General features: G+C 40.8%; 1 protein-coding gene across 1 annotated transcript in view; it reads left to right on the forward strand.

Moving 5' to 3' along the window:
* Positions 1 to 244: 244 nt before the first annotated feature.
* The window catches only part of LOC119415518 (astrocytic phosphoprotein PEA-15), an 83,961-nt gene continuing 70,378 nt past the window's right edge, over positions 245 to 13,827 (forward strand). The window contains exon 1 of the mRNA XM_037682667.1: positions 245 to 571. The gene's annotated coding sequence lies outside the window, so the exon portion shown is untranslated. The remainder of the gene's footprint in view (positions 572 to 13,827) is intronic.

The following is a 13,827-nucleotide window of genomic DNA, read 5'->3' on the forward strand; positions in this document are numbered from 1 at the left end:
GAACGCATACCGGAAGCTTAAAGACTTTGGTGGAAATGGTCAGTTTTTCGTTCATTATTTGTGGTTTTTATTCTTGTATTTGTCGCAGAGTGAAACATCGTCTGTGAATAGACGATCTTTAGATAAACCAGACAGCGTGCCTCAAATAGCGAGAGAGAGAGAGAAAGAGAGAGAGACGGGGGAGAGAGAGAGAGAGAGAGAGACGGGGGAGAGAGAGAGGTGGAGAAAAGGCGTTTCCACGTTACAGCAGCAGCCGGCGGTCGGTCACAGCAGCGGACACTCAGAGGAATCACGACCAAAACTCCGACCTTTTGAGTTCTGAGTTATCAACTCCTCTGACAGCTGACCCAGCCCGTGTCCCCTTCACGGACGAGTCTCCCGCTGTTAAAAACACTCTCTTATCCAACAGCTGAAGTCTCAAAAAGTGAACCGAGCCGAGAGGTGGACTTCTGTGCTTCAGACCGACATCTGGCTCCCAGAGGTGTTCTGTGTCAGAGCTTCAGAGGAAACTATCTTCCCCACATCCTCTCTCAGTGTGTGTCTGCAGCTGACTCATTTTGCAGAGCCCGGGGTGAGTACATCTTTTTTTTTTCTACTCCTGTATTCATCCTCCCTCTGTTTCAAATATGTAAACCACCTCCTCCTGTCGGGGATTATTACTTTAAGAGTCAAAATCCTCTCTTTTGATTCAGTCATGCCTCCATGGCTCTGTTCTGTCCGTGCATACCCCTACAGTGGAGGATACTTCACAGCCTGCCTGGAAAAACGAGATTTCTGCCTTGTCTTCACATCAGATGTGTCTGTTGCAAATTGTGTTGTTAGGTGAAATTGGAAAAATTGCCACGAAGTTAACAATATCCCAGTTTGTTGTCTTTTTTTAGTGGAACGTTAGTGATTTTTTTTTTCCATTCTCAAGGGAGCCTTTAACCCAGCAGAGGTTAAGGTAATTGGATTGGGATTAGTGTGGCTGCCAGCATTCATGTATCCAATGTCCTTTATTTCCCCCAGCATCCTCTGTGGTCCTGTTACACAGTCTGGATCCAGTTCTATCACTCCATGTTCCGCAGCAGAAATCTCAATGGGTTGTCATGTTACGTAACAATAACCTGTGATGGACTGTTTTCATGGAAAATTTCGTGAGTGGTTGTAAAGATCTCTTCTGGAGCAGGTTTTCTTGAATGTTCTGATATCGATCCAACGTTCAGTCTGGTGAAACGGGGAAAGACAAACCCCTTGTTGACCAACTGTGACTGTCTGTGAGTGAATGATGGGCGATGTTTTTATGAATGCATGCCCATACGGGAGGGGTAGAAATGAGACTGGAATGCTCTTCCACACCAGTAACTAGCTTTTAAGACCATTCTTGTATGTACCTTTTTCCTTGACTTTTTTTAATCATGATTTCTCAAGCAGTTTCATTAAAAGATAATTTTTATGTTCTGTTTCTGCTTTTAGTTTGTATGAAGACACACCCAAATCTAACCATCCATAACTACAAAACAACAAGTGGTAACAATGGTTTCCCAGAATTGACTCAACTCTGTGTGCTAAAACCAACCCAGATCTAAAATTTCCACTACTTTGTGCCTTTTTCTATTGTCTTTCGTTAGTCTGAATTTGGTTAAATATATTTATACTAAATCCAAACTAGATTCCTGGCATGACCAAGCCCAAAAGCCATGACTGGGACCAAAGCTAGATTATTTAACGTGAGTCAATTCTAATATATACATAAGTGGGCCAACAGAGTCTAAAACTCATAAACCACATTCACTTTATTTTCCTGTATGATCGTCTTCCCAAGTGAGAAATAGAGAACTTTTCATCCATTATTCGTCTTCTGTACCCACTTGTTCTTCTTCAGCATTCGAGGAAGCTGGTACCTGTCCTTATCAGTTATTAAGCAATTGGTCACCAGTCTGTTGCAAGGCTAATTAAAGATGAACAACCATTCGTGCACACATTGACACAGGTGTAATTTAAAGTTGCCAGTTAAAATAAAATGTCTGCATTAAGAATATGGGAGGTAACCGGAGTACCTGGAGAAAACTCATGCTTGTACAGGGAGATCATGAAAACGTCATGCAGAAAATCGTCGGTCCAGTTTCAAAACCAGGACCTTTTACTCCAAGACAATAGTGATGACGCCTGTATTTCACTGGATATTGGTAGTCATCTAGTTGAAGATACAAAATTGTTAGAACATTTGCTTTTTTTCATTTGGAATCACACTGAGTTGGTAATTATGACACAAGGGTTTGTAACTATGACTAACCTGTACCATTTGCAAAACTTACCATCAAATGAATTAAAAATTTGTTGCAGTTTAGTCATACACTGTCTTTATCTTGACTCAAATTGGCCTCATTTCAATTTTTTTTTGTCTCCAATCAGTCACAGTTTGGTTTTGTAAACTGCCCCAAAAAAAAAGTTGTCTCACCTTTCTGATTTACAAACACTGAATTGAGAAAAATTTGAGACTTCCTTGATGGCTTTGTACTATCAAAGTTCATGCGCAATAATCCAGGTAAAAAATCCAACAAAGTTAAGTCAGGTCCTCTGGACCTGACAGAACTCAGAGACTGATCCAGAGATATTGTTTGTAGGCTGACAGACAGTGAGAAGATAATGTAGGTAAGGTCCAGGAGGAAGTTTCCCAGAGGAGTTCTGCTTAGACACAAGAAGACTGGATGTCTCCGAGGCGGAACCATGGAGTCAGCACTAGGAGGCACAAGGAAATACACAAGTTAATTTCTCTCAAGGGCTTAGTTTTTGGTTGTAGCATAATGTTCCAGTGGAGAAGAAGCTCATCAGTAAGGATCTGTATCAGCTGTGGTGGTATGGCTCTGCCCTGCCACTCACAGGAAGTGGTTATAGAAAACACTGGAATTCTACCCTACTCTCAAGAATCACCTCGAGATGATCTAAAATGTTTTTTGGGGGTGTGCCTGATTAAAAAAAGAGATGAGGCTGGGGTCGAGGTTGAAAGACCTGGGGATCCATGATCTCTCTTCAGGACCACATCCATCCCAATCCACCAGATACTATAATTCCTGACCCATATAACATAAATCCAGAATGTGTCGAACCGAGAAGGTAGGATGACTATCGATGAGCCAGGAGGGTGGAGGGTGGTTGGAAGGAAGGACTATATTTCCTACGGGATCAATAAAGTTCTATCTTATCTTATCTTATCTGATACTGGTTTGATCAGTGAAACGTAGAATGTGGGATGGATCCTCATGGAGGGAGGTAGCTTAAGTTTGACAGTGAATGGATTGATGATTTTCACAATAGGGAAAGGACCAATGATTCTAGGAGTGAGTTTCTTAGGTGTATTCTTAATCTTAATGTCCCTGGTGGAGAGCCATACCTTTTGCCTTACGTGTAAGTAGGGGCTAAAGATCTGTGCCTATCTGCAAACCTTTTGTTCTGTTTGGCAGTATGCAGGAGAATCTCCTGGGTCTGCCACAAAACACTGCAGCATTTGCGAAAGTGATGTTGGACTGAGGGGACCAAGATGTCAGAGTCCTGGCTGGGGAAAAGAGGAGGAGAATATCCCAAGGAGTCCAAGGAGAACAAACCAGTAGCTGAAGAAGTGAGAGTTATTTGCTTATTCTAACCAAATTGAGTGCTGACACCAAATGGAGAGATTGTTCTCAATCACGCATATTAAGGCAGCATCCAGATCCTGATATTATCTCTCAGTTTGGCTGTTAGACTGGGTGTGGTAACCTAAAGTAAGGCTAAATGTAGTTCCCAGGGCCTGGCAAAAATATTTTCACACTTGAAAGATGAATTGTGGACCTCTGTCGAAGACTAATAATCTGTCAATGTTGGTGAGTATGACTGTGTTATCTTCTGATACAGGAAATCTGGTGATGAAATATATTGTGGTGTGGGACCAAGGATGACCAGGAGTAGGCAATGGTTTGAGGAGTTTGGCTGGAGGTTGGTTGCTGCTTTTATTCTGGACACAAGTGGAACAGGCTGCAACAAACTCCTTAATATTATTCAATGAGAACCACCAGAAATGTAATTTAATGAAGAGTAGCATGTGATTTATACCAGGTTGGCAGGTGAATTTTGAAGTGCGTACCCAGTCTAAAATCTTACCTCTCACCAGCATATGGATGAAAAGCCTTTCAGGAGGACCAGTGCTGGGATCAGACTCATTTAGTTGGGCCTCTCTGATGTCCTTCTCAGTGGCCCTGGCCATAACTCCCAACATTGCACCAAAGAGGAAGAATATTTTCTTCGGTCTTGGGGAGATCTGAAGAAGAAAACTGATGGGACAGAGCATTAGGTTTGACATTTCCCTAACCGGGTCAATAGCTTATGGTGAAATTTAATCTGGCAAAAAAACAGTGACCAATGAGCTTAACATGAGTTTTGTCTTTTAGCATTTTGAATGTAGGCCAGGTTCTTGTCATCAGTCCATATGATGAAAAGAACCTCAGTTCCTTCTAACCAATGCCTGCACTCTTCGAGAGCTAGTTTAATGGCTGAAAGTTCATAGTTACCCACATCATAGTTTCTTTCTGCCTGAGATACTTGCCAAGAGATAAAGGCACAGGGATGTTGTCTTTAGGAGACCCTTTGGGAGAGGACAGATCCCACTCCAGAGTTCAGATGCATCGACTTCCAAGACAAATTAACATCTGGTATTAGGGTGTGACAAAATGGGTGCAAAAGTAAATAACTCTTTTAACTTACAAAAAGCTGAGTCAGCCTCTGGAGTCCAGCTGAACATTGAAAGAGTAGAGATAAGTTGTGTGAAAGGGGCAGCCTCCGACTGTAATCTCTGATAAAGTGACAGTAAAAGTTAACAAACCCCAGGAAGTCTAAAAAAGTTAAATCTGGTCCTCTGGACATTCAAAAAAACCCAAAACAAAGCAAAACAACAAAAAATGTAGAAACGTTTCATCTCTCGTCCGAGAGACTTCCTCAGTCTGAGGTGCTGTATTCAGCTCAGTCTCTTAAATAGCACCTTCTCAGAGTGGATCAACCAGTTTTGCTGCTGACAACCAAAACCAGCTGATCACATGCTCAAGAAGGACCATCAGCCTAACAATGGATCATTAGCACACTGATGGCTGTTTACTGTTCACAGAGGGCTGAGTGATACTAGCAATCACAGCATTGTAAGAGGGGGACAATTGAACACGTAGGCCTCCACCCCTGTTTAATGATGGACGGTTTCTTTTCACAAAGATGGCCTCCTTTACTCCTCTCTCAAACCATCGTTCCTCTCTATCCAGGATGTGAACATCTTCATCCCTGAAAGAGTGACCGCTGGCCTGGAGATGAGTGTAGACCGCAGAGTCCTGGCCTGATGATGTTGATCTTCTGTGCTGGGCCATCCTTTTGGCCAGTGGCTGTTTTGTTTCCCCGAGCGACCTGGCACCTGCTCACAGTGCCAAAACCACTGGTAAATGGTTTACTGACCATGGTATTACTGTGCTCAATTGGCCTGCCAACTCTCCTGACCTGAACCCCTTAGAGAACCTGTGGGATATTGTGAAGAGAAAGTTGAGAGACGCAAGACCCAACACTCTGGATGAGCTTAAGGCCGCTATCGAAGCATCCTGGGCCTCCATAACACCTCAGCAGTGCCACAGGCTGATTGCCTCCATGCCACGCTGCATTGAAGCAGTCATTCATGCAAAAGGATTCCCGACCAAGTATTGAGAGCATAACTGAACATGATTATTTGAAGGTTGGCGTTTTTTGTATTAAAAACATTTGTCTTTCATTTGTGGGATGAAATATGCTAATTTTTTGGGACAGGCATTTTGGGTTTTCATGAGCTGTATGCCATAATCATCAGTATTAAAACAATTAAAGACCTGAAATATTTCAGTTGGTGTGCAATGAATCTGAAATATATGAAAGTTTCATTTTTATCATTACATTATGGAAAATAATGACCTTTATCACAATATGCTAATTTTTTGAGAAGGACCTGTATTTCTGTCCTGTGTTAAAGTGCATATAACACATAACGTTTTTCATGTAACAATCGGTCTTGGTCAGTGAGGAACAGAAATAACTAGTTTTCTTATCCTCAATGTTTGATTGATATGATATTGATATGATACAGTTGATATGATATGGTGATGTGTCTTCAAGTTGAGTCCTTGGCTCAGATCCACTCCTTCCTGTCTGTAGTGGACCTTTTGATGATGGCTTGTACATGGAGGGGAGGGGCTGAAGGCTGGACTGAGGTTATTCTAAAAAAACTAACTTGTCCAGTTCAGGAAGTTAGAGCAGCTCAGCGTTTCAGACGGATGAGAGCATTGATAAGAGTTGGATCTTGCGCAAGTGCATTTAATGTTCTGTGAATGTTAGACTGCTCTCCATAGCTGTGGAAATACATCTGATGAACTACACCTTGGTCTGTTTGGAAATCTCTTTTTTTTTTCCCACACCACTTTCTTCAAAGAGCAAAGTTCTGCTTCTGTCCTTAAGTACACCAGAAGCTCGTCAGGCTCAGGATCAGCCGTGATGGTATGGCTCCTCCCTGCAACTCAAGCTGCATGGAAGTGATTATAGAAAACACTGGAATCCTACACATGGAAGGAATTTGAAAACCCTGGAGAATGTTTGAAACTTTTTTAATACTTCCTTACAAATGGGATTAGTTGCATCCCAGTGAGAGAGGTGCAACAAACTGCACCACAAAACAAGCAAAAATGGAAATAAATAAATATGAGCTAATAACTGAATAATAGCAAAATATCTTCATTATAACCAGCAGTTGACAAATTTAGTTTTGTGCATCCTGACAATGCGATAAACTCATCCAGACCATTTAAAGTGATAGTTCAGATCTTGCAAATAACTGTAGAATATTATGTTTGTTTTACTCATTGTGTAATGAGAATCTGATATGGAGGTTTCTAAAACAGCATTTAATTCAACTACTTTATATTTTTTTATGTTAAACAGCAGAAATCCATATTGGCCTCGGATCCACTCATACTAGCCGTTAGCTCATCATTCAGGGCAGAATCAAACTGTATTTCTTCAGATTTGGTGCATTCAAATACCTACTGTATGAACACCAGTTAAATAATAATTTGTTCAAAATCTTTCCACAGAAACCCACTTTAAAGTCCTTGACAACTGTTCAGCATTCCCTGGCAGTCAATTGGAGCATCTTTTGTGATTTTGTTGAAATCTTTTTAAAAGAGAAACTATTTTTTTTTTCCTAAATGTTTTTTGAGGGTAATGCTTTAAGGTAGAGGGAGTGTCCTCACAATAATGCAAGTACAAATTTGTGTGTTTGCGAGTCTTGACTCAGCTTTTTGGGATCTTGTCTCCTCTCTGAAACACATCGATCTGTCTGCTTAAACAGAAGGGGGAAAACTGGGCAGCACAGCAGAAATGTGCTTCCTCCTGCGGGTTCACTTCCTCTGAATGTGTGTGTGTGTGTGTGTGTGTGTGTGGTGTCGGCTGTCCCTCCACTGCTGCTGCTGGTGGCAGAATGTTTGTGGTTGACGGTTTGCAGGCTCAGAGTCAAAGAACAGTTTTCGGGAAGATCAGTGTTAAACTGGTGAAACTTGAAACAGTCAAAACAAAAGAGGAAACATGTCAGTGATTGCTTTTCCTCATCCCTCTTTGCGTAGATGTCCACGACTTGCCTGTTCTGCAAGCTGCTTGGTATCACACATTCCAAACAACCAAAATCGAACAAAAGAACAGACAAGATATTTTCACAATAATCACGAATGGAGGAAACAATTGTTTCCACTGTTCTCAACCAAACAATCAAAATGTGGAAAATAAGTGTTACTGGTATTTATAGAGTGATAGGAAAAACTTTGCTCACCACAAGCTTAAACCCATTTAGCCACTGCCTTCTACCAAACTTAAAAGTCTGGAACTGAGTATAGTTACTTCTGCATCAACAGGAAATGAGGAATTGAAAGTTTGGTTGAAAGACAACTTAAAACAGAAGGCACTTCCAAAATGGGTAGCTTCATGCAGAAGTCACACATGACAATAAGTTTTATTTTAGCTGTTTCTTACTTTGTTTCAAAGTGAAGCAATATTAAAACACAATGAAACATAACACTGGATTTTTTTTAAGCTTTTATTGGTCCAACATTAACTAACACTGAAACACCCACACCTCATGACACCCCATGAAGACTATCACCATGTATACCCTTCTTAGAAGACGACATGTTTAAACGTCATTAGCAACCAAGAAGACAAATGACTAAAGCATTGGAACTGGTAGAAAATAGAGATGGGCTTTATAAGGGCAGCTGTAGCTGAGTACTTAGAGCAGTCGTCCTCCATTGCAAGAGTTGGGGGTTCGATTCCACAAGCAGTCACATGCCGAAGTGTCCCTGTGCAAGACACTGAATCCCTCATTGCCTCCCGATGGGTGTCCCATTGGTGTATGAATGTGATCAAGCACCGATTGCTAATTGTATAGATATACAGGTAGTAGAGTGCTGTATGAGTGGGTAAATGAGGGCACAGATTGTAGTGTAAAGCACTTTCAGTATCTTAATATGTTAGAAAGATGATATATAAGTACAGTCCATTTGCTATAAAAAAACACATTTGAATTTGCTACTTTTACTTATATAGTCAAAAAGTAACATTTGAATTTGCTGGGGGGTATCTTGGTGGTCAGTGCCACGGTCGTATAATCCTGAGGTTGCGGGTTTGAACCCAGGTTGCATCAGGAAGGGCATCTGGTTTAAAACAATTACCATATCTTTCATGTGAGTTCACTTGCTGTGGAAACACCTGAAGAAGGGGGGCCTTTCTGGGTAGGGTTTGCATGTTCTGTCCGTGCGTGCATAGGTTTTCTCTAGGTACTCCAGTTTCCTCCCACAGACCAAAAACATGCATGCTAGACTGATTGGTAACTCTAAATTTTCCCTAGGTGTGAGTGAGAGAGCGAATGGTTGTTTGTACCATTTGTCTCTATATGGCTTTATGATGGACTTACGACCTGTCCAGGGCTGTTGTCCAGTGTCTGGAGTGACCCAAAATGGAAGAAGCAGGTAAAAGATAATGTATGGATGGATGAAGCTAAACCACTAACTGCTAAGATGACTGTCACTCAGTCTGTACCACATCTTTGTCTCCTTCCAGTTGAAGCTGTGTTGACCAATCACATCTTGTCACGTGTACACATAGTAAGCCAACATTCAGCTTGCCGCCGCTGCATCAACCCGTCACGCCTTGTCGTGTGCTCACAAAGTAAGCCAGTAGTGTGTCTTCATCTTGCCGCCACTGCGTCGACCAGCCATATCAGGTGTACAGGTAGTAAGCCAGAAGCATGCCTAATGAACTCTTTGAGACACACCCACAACGTGAAGGAATAAGCATATACATTTTGTTAGTGGATTTAAAGTTAACAAAACCAAATTTAGTAGAAGCTAATTCTGTTAATGGTTTCCAAAGTTATTGAAAACGTTATTCGCTAAACAAAAAATTAGTTCCGCTATTAGCTGTTAGTAGATTAGCGGAACTGTGCCCGTTATGAGCCATGTCGACAAGTTGTTTTAGGTCTACGGTCCATCCATAGTGTTCAAAATCTGATTGAAAATGTCAGTCACGATTAAAACACAGGTTTTAAATGTATTATTATGGAAGAGCTTAATTTTTTGTGCATTTTTGTTAAATTAGAATGAAACACTGTACGGTATATAGAAATTAGATTAGGGGTCGGGTTATACAGACTGTTACGCTAAAACCCCAAGCTTGTCATTTATCTGTTACTAACTAACTTTTCGAACTAGAAATTACAGAAAGGATATGGGACTAACTCCATGTAGAAACTGTGTGCAATTTGTTGGGTAACACCCATGGCAGTCATTTGTTACTCTGAAGGTCCAAGCAGAAATGCACAAGCTAAACACTTAAGGAGGGGTGTCTCAAGACATTGATATTTGACTCCATGACCACTAGGGCTGGGTGAAATGAACCAGACACTTTTATTAACACACACAGCTGGCATTTACGTAAGAAAATGCTCAAAAATAAACTATTAGCATATATTAACTAATATTTCTCAAAATATGAAAATAATTTTCCTGCATAGCAAATAAAAGTCTCACAACTGTGCAAATAAAATATAAACAAAAAAGATACAGACCAAGTTTAGCAAAAGACAAACTATCTTTAAAAAGATCAAATTTCCCCAAAGGCCAGAAGAACTCTGAACAAAATACAGACATTTCCAGTTGCACTGCCTTGATGACATTTGCCCCATTGTCAGTAATATCAAGTCCTGTCGAGTCGATATGATAGAAATATGATAGGCTACTGCTTTATTACTGTCATGCCACTTCTCAAGTTATTTTTTATAAGGCAAATCCCAGGTCAAAGAGTTTTGAAACATGGTTTGTTTCAGGGCAGGAGGCCTCCATTTGTCTCCATCTCTGTCGCAGCCAGAAAGTTTTCCAAGTGAAGCACTGGGGGAGTTGTTCAGTGAGGGGTAGAAGTGGGGCCAACTGGCAGTGTAAGAAGTTGGGAAGACAAATGGTTAGAAGAGAAAGGAAAACTGGCAGATCTACAAGTATAATTTATAATGCAACATAGACTATATCAATATAAAACATATCAGTGTTTCCCCTAGATTACTTGCTTGTTCTGTGATTTTTGTCAAGGGTGCGGAGCCACGTCTGTGTTGCAGGCTTATACCGAAGTTTTCGAGTGGGGAGGGAATGGAGTGCTACCTAGCTTTTTAGCTAGCTCATCTGTATTGTGTGCAGTTAGCTTAGCGCCATGGCTGCTCCGGCAGTTGTCGGCAGGGGGAGGGTGTCAGTAGGCAGGGCGCTCAGTTCTGTTGACAGGGCAGTGCGCTCTGCTTCTATAATGGTGGGTGAAACACTGAATATTTTTCATCTTATATCTTATATGAAAATATTTCAAGATATTTTACAATTTTGATATATCACCCAGTTCTACTGACCACACTCTGCTCCCAAACTTTGTTGTTGACTTCCTGTCAATGGTTTTATGTCAGCTGGACCTTAATATGGCTGCTTTTAAAACAGTTCAGTAGATACCGGTACTCGTAACATTTTCAAAAGAATAGATTTATCTCTTGAGTGTTTACCCCTCTTAAAAAGATCTAGAGATTGAAGGCTTTCAGGTGGGGTTTTATCATGGGTTGTAAGTGTTTGCTGTTAAGAGGCCATTTAAAATAATTGCAGTTGTTCATTCCTTGCTGGTCTCTATTCATTTTCAGCTCTGTATGTTGGGCTTGGTAAAAATCCAACTCTTGAGTAAAACAGGTTTGATTTCTCACACATTATTTTCTCTTTTCCCATTTTCTAACAAAGAATGTTATTTTTCCATTTTGTAGTTGTAGTCAAGTGTTACCTGTTCTGACAACAGAAGCATGTCAACATAATTAAGACACGTGATTATTAAGATCACATTTTTTGTCGACAACCTACTGGTACACAAATCTATGCAGTGTCCATACTTTAAGGCTTAAAGTATGAACTTGGAAGAAAATGCCTTTAGTAAACCAACTTCTCTGTCCCCCTGACAGGATCAGCTAATGAAACCACAGATTCTCTAACATGCCTCCTGATCAATAGGAAATGGACGCATCGCTGTTTTAGACTGTCCCCTCTTTTTGTTTTCAATGCTCTCACCCCTTACATTGAGCTTTTGTTTTGTTGTTTTACCATGTGTCAGCAAACTGGGCTCCCAGGAAGCGATGAGTTACAGAGGATCATTGTTACAATGCTGTTAACTTCACTGTCTGTAATCTACTGCTGCTGGCGTGATCGCTTCTGTAGTAGCTTTTCTCAGCTGTGCTCTAGGCAACCATTCACAGATTAAACTGATGAGGCAGATGCCCCTTTCTAACTCTAGATGAAATGCTTCCTAAAATAAACAGCCAGTAAAATGTAAAGCATCAAGAGAGCAGATGAACTTGCTACAATATTTTAAAAATAGTGACAAAAATTCAAGATGTCGGTCAATTACGTTTTAAAATAGACTCTGAAACGGATATAAATAAATGTACTTTTCCTTCAACCATTGGTTGTTCCAACCTTTGACAGACTTTGTTCTCTACATAAAATGTTTGAATAAATACGTCCTTGATGTTTAATTGACGTTATTATTGGGGCGGCTGTGGCTGAGTGGTAAGAGCAGTCGTCCTTCAATGGGAGAGTAGGGGGTTCGATTTCACCAGCAGTCACATGCCAAAGTGTCCACACTGAACCCCTCATTGCCTCCTGATGTGTGTTCCATCGCTGTATGAATGTGATAAAGCACTGATTAGTCTTTGTATAGGTATATTAAAGTGCTGTATGAATGGGTAAATGAGGGCACAGATTGTAGTGGAAATCACTTTGAGTATCTTGATAACATACACTGCCTGGCCAAAAAAAAAATGTTGCCATTTAGATTTAACTAAGCAAATAGGTACGAGCCTCGTATTGGATAATTACTGCATAGGCGATTATCTTTCAGCTGGCAACAAGTTATTTAAGCCCAACTGTTGCAATGATTTGCTTCTCATTTCTTGAACAACCATGTCAAAAGACACATCGTGAGGTCGTGGAAAAGATGTCAGTCTGTTTGAGAAGGGTCAAATCATTGGCATCAAGCAGAGAAAACATCTAAGGAGATTGCAGAAACTACTAAAATTGAATTAAGAACTGTCCAACGCATTATTAAAAACTGGAAGGATAGTGGGGACCCATCGTCTTTGAGGAAGAAATGGGGCCGGAAAAAATCCTGAATGATCGTGATCGGCAATCACTTAAATGTTTGGTGAAATCAAATTCAAGAAAAACAACAGTAGCACTCAGGGCTATGTTTAATAGTGAAAGTAAGAGCATTTCCACACACACAATGTGACAGGAACTCAAAAGATTGGGACTGAACAGCTGTGTAGCCTTAAGAAAACCACTAATCAATTAGGCTAACTGGGGAAAAAAGGCTTCAATTTGCTAGGGAGCATAAAGATTGGACTCTGGAGCAATGGAAGAAGGTCATGTGGTTTGATGAGTCCAGATTTACCCTGTTCCAGAGTTATGGATGCATCAGGGTAAGAAGAGAGGCAGGTGAAGTGATGCACCCATCATGCCTAGTGCCTAGTCATCAATACAAGATCTTGGTGAAAAATTAATGCAACACTGGATGGAAATAGATCTTGTGACATTGAAGAAGCTTATAGAAACAATGCCACAGTGAATGCATGCTGTAATCAAAACTAAAGGTGGTCCAACAAAATATTAGTGTGACCTTTTTTTTTGGTGGCAACTTTTTTTTTTAGCCAGGCAGTGTAGAAAAGTGCTATATAAGTGCAGTTCATTTGCTATTTATTGTCTCAACAAATGTGGTTAGCACTGTACCTCTCTGGAATTAGAAATAATGCTTATCCACTGCTCTGGTTTGTTGTGACGGAGGAGCTGAGCTAAAAGGCAAAGCTTTGATTCATTAATTAATCTTCATTCTAACTTTCACCATGTGTCATCAGGTATGGATCATAACTGAAAGGACAAAATCCCAAGTGCAAGGCATTTAATAGGCAAGGAGCTCCATGTTAGGCTGATTGGTAACTCTAAATTGTCTCTAGGTGTGAGTGAGCGAGTGAATGGTTGTTTGTCTCGTTTGTCTCTATGTGTCCCTGTGATGGACTGGAAACCTGTCCAGGGTGTACCCTGCTTATCACACTGTGATGGCTGGATATGGACACCAGTGACCTCCGTGACCCAAAAAGGAAGAAGTGGGTAAAGGTGATGGATGGATGGATGGATGGATGGATGGATGGATGGATGGATGGATGGATGGATGGATGGATGGATGGATGGATGGATGGATGGG

The sequence above is a fragment of the Nematolebias whitei genome, chromosome 1 (assembly GCF_014905685.2).
Source record: "Nematolebias whitei isolate Nwh7 chromosome 1, NemWhi1, whole genome shotgun sequence".
NCBI lineage: Eukaryota > Metazoa > Chordata > Actinopteri > Cyprinodontiformes > Rivulidae > Nematolebias > Nematolebias whitei.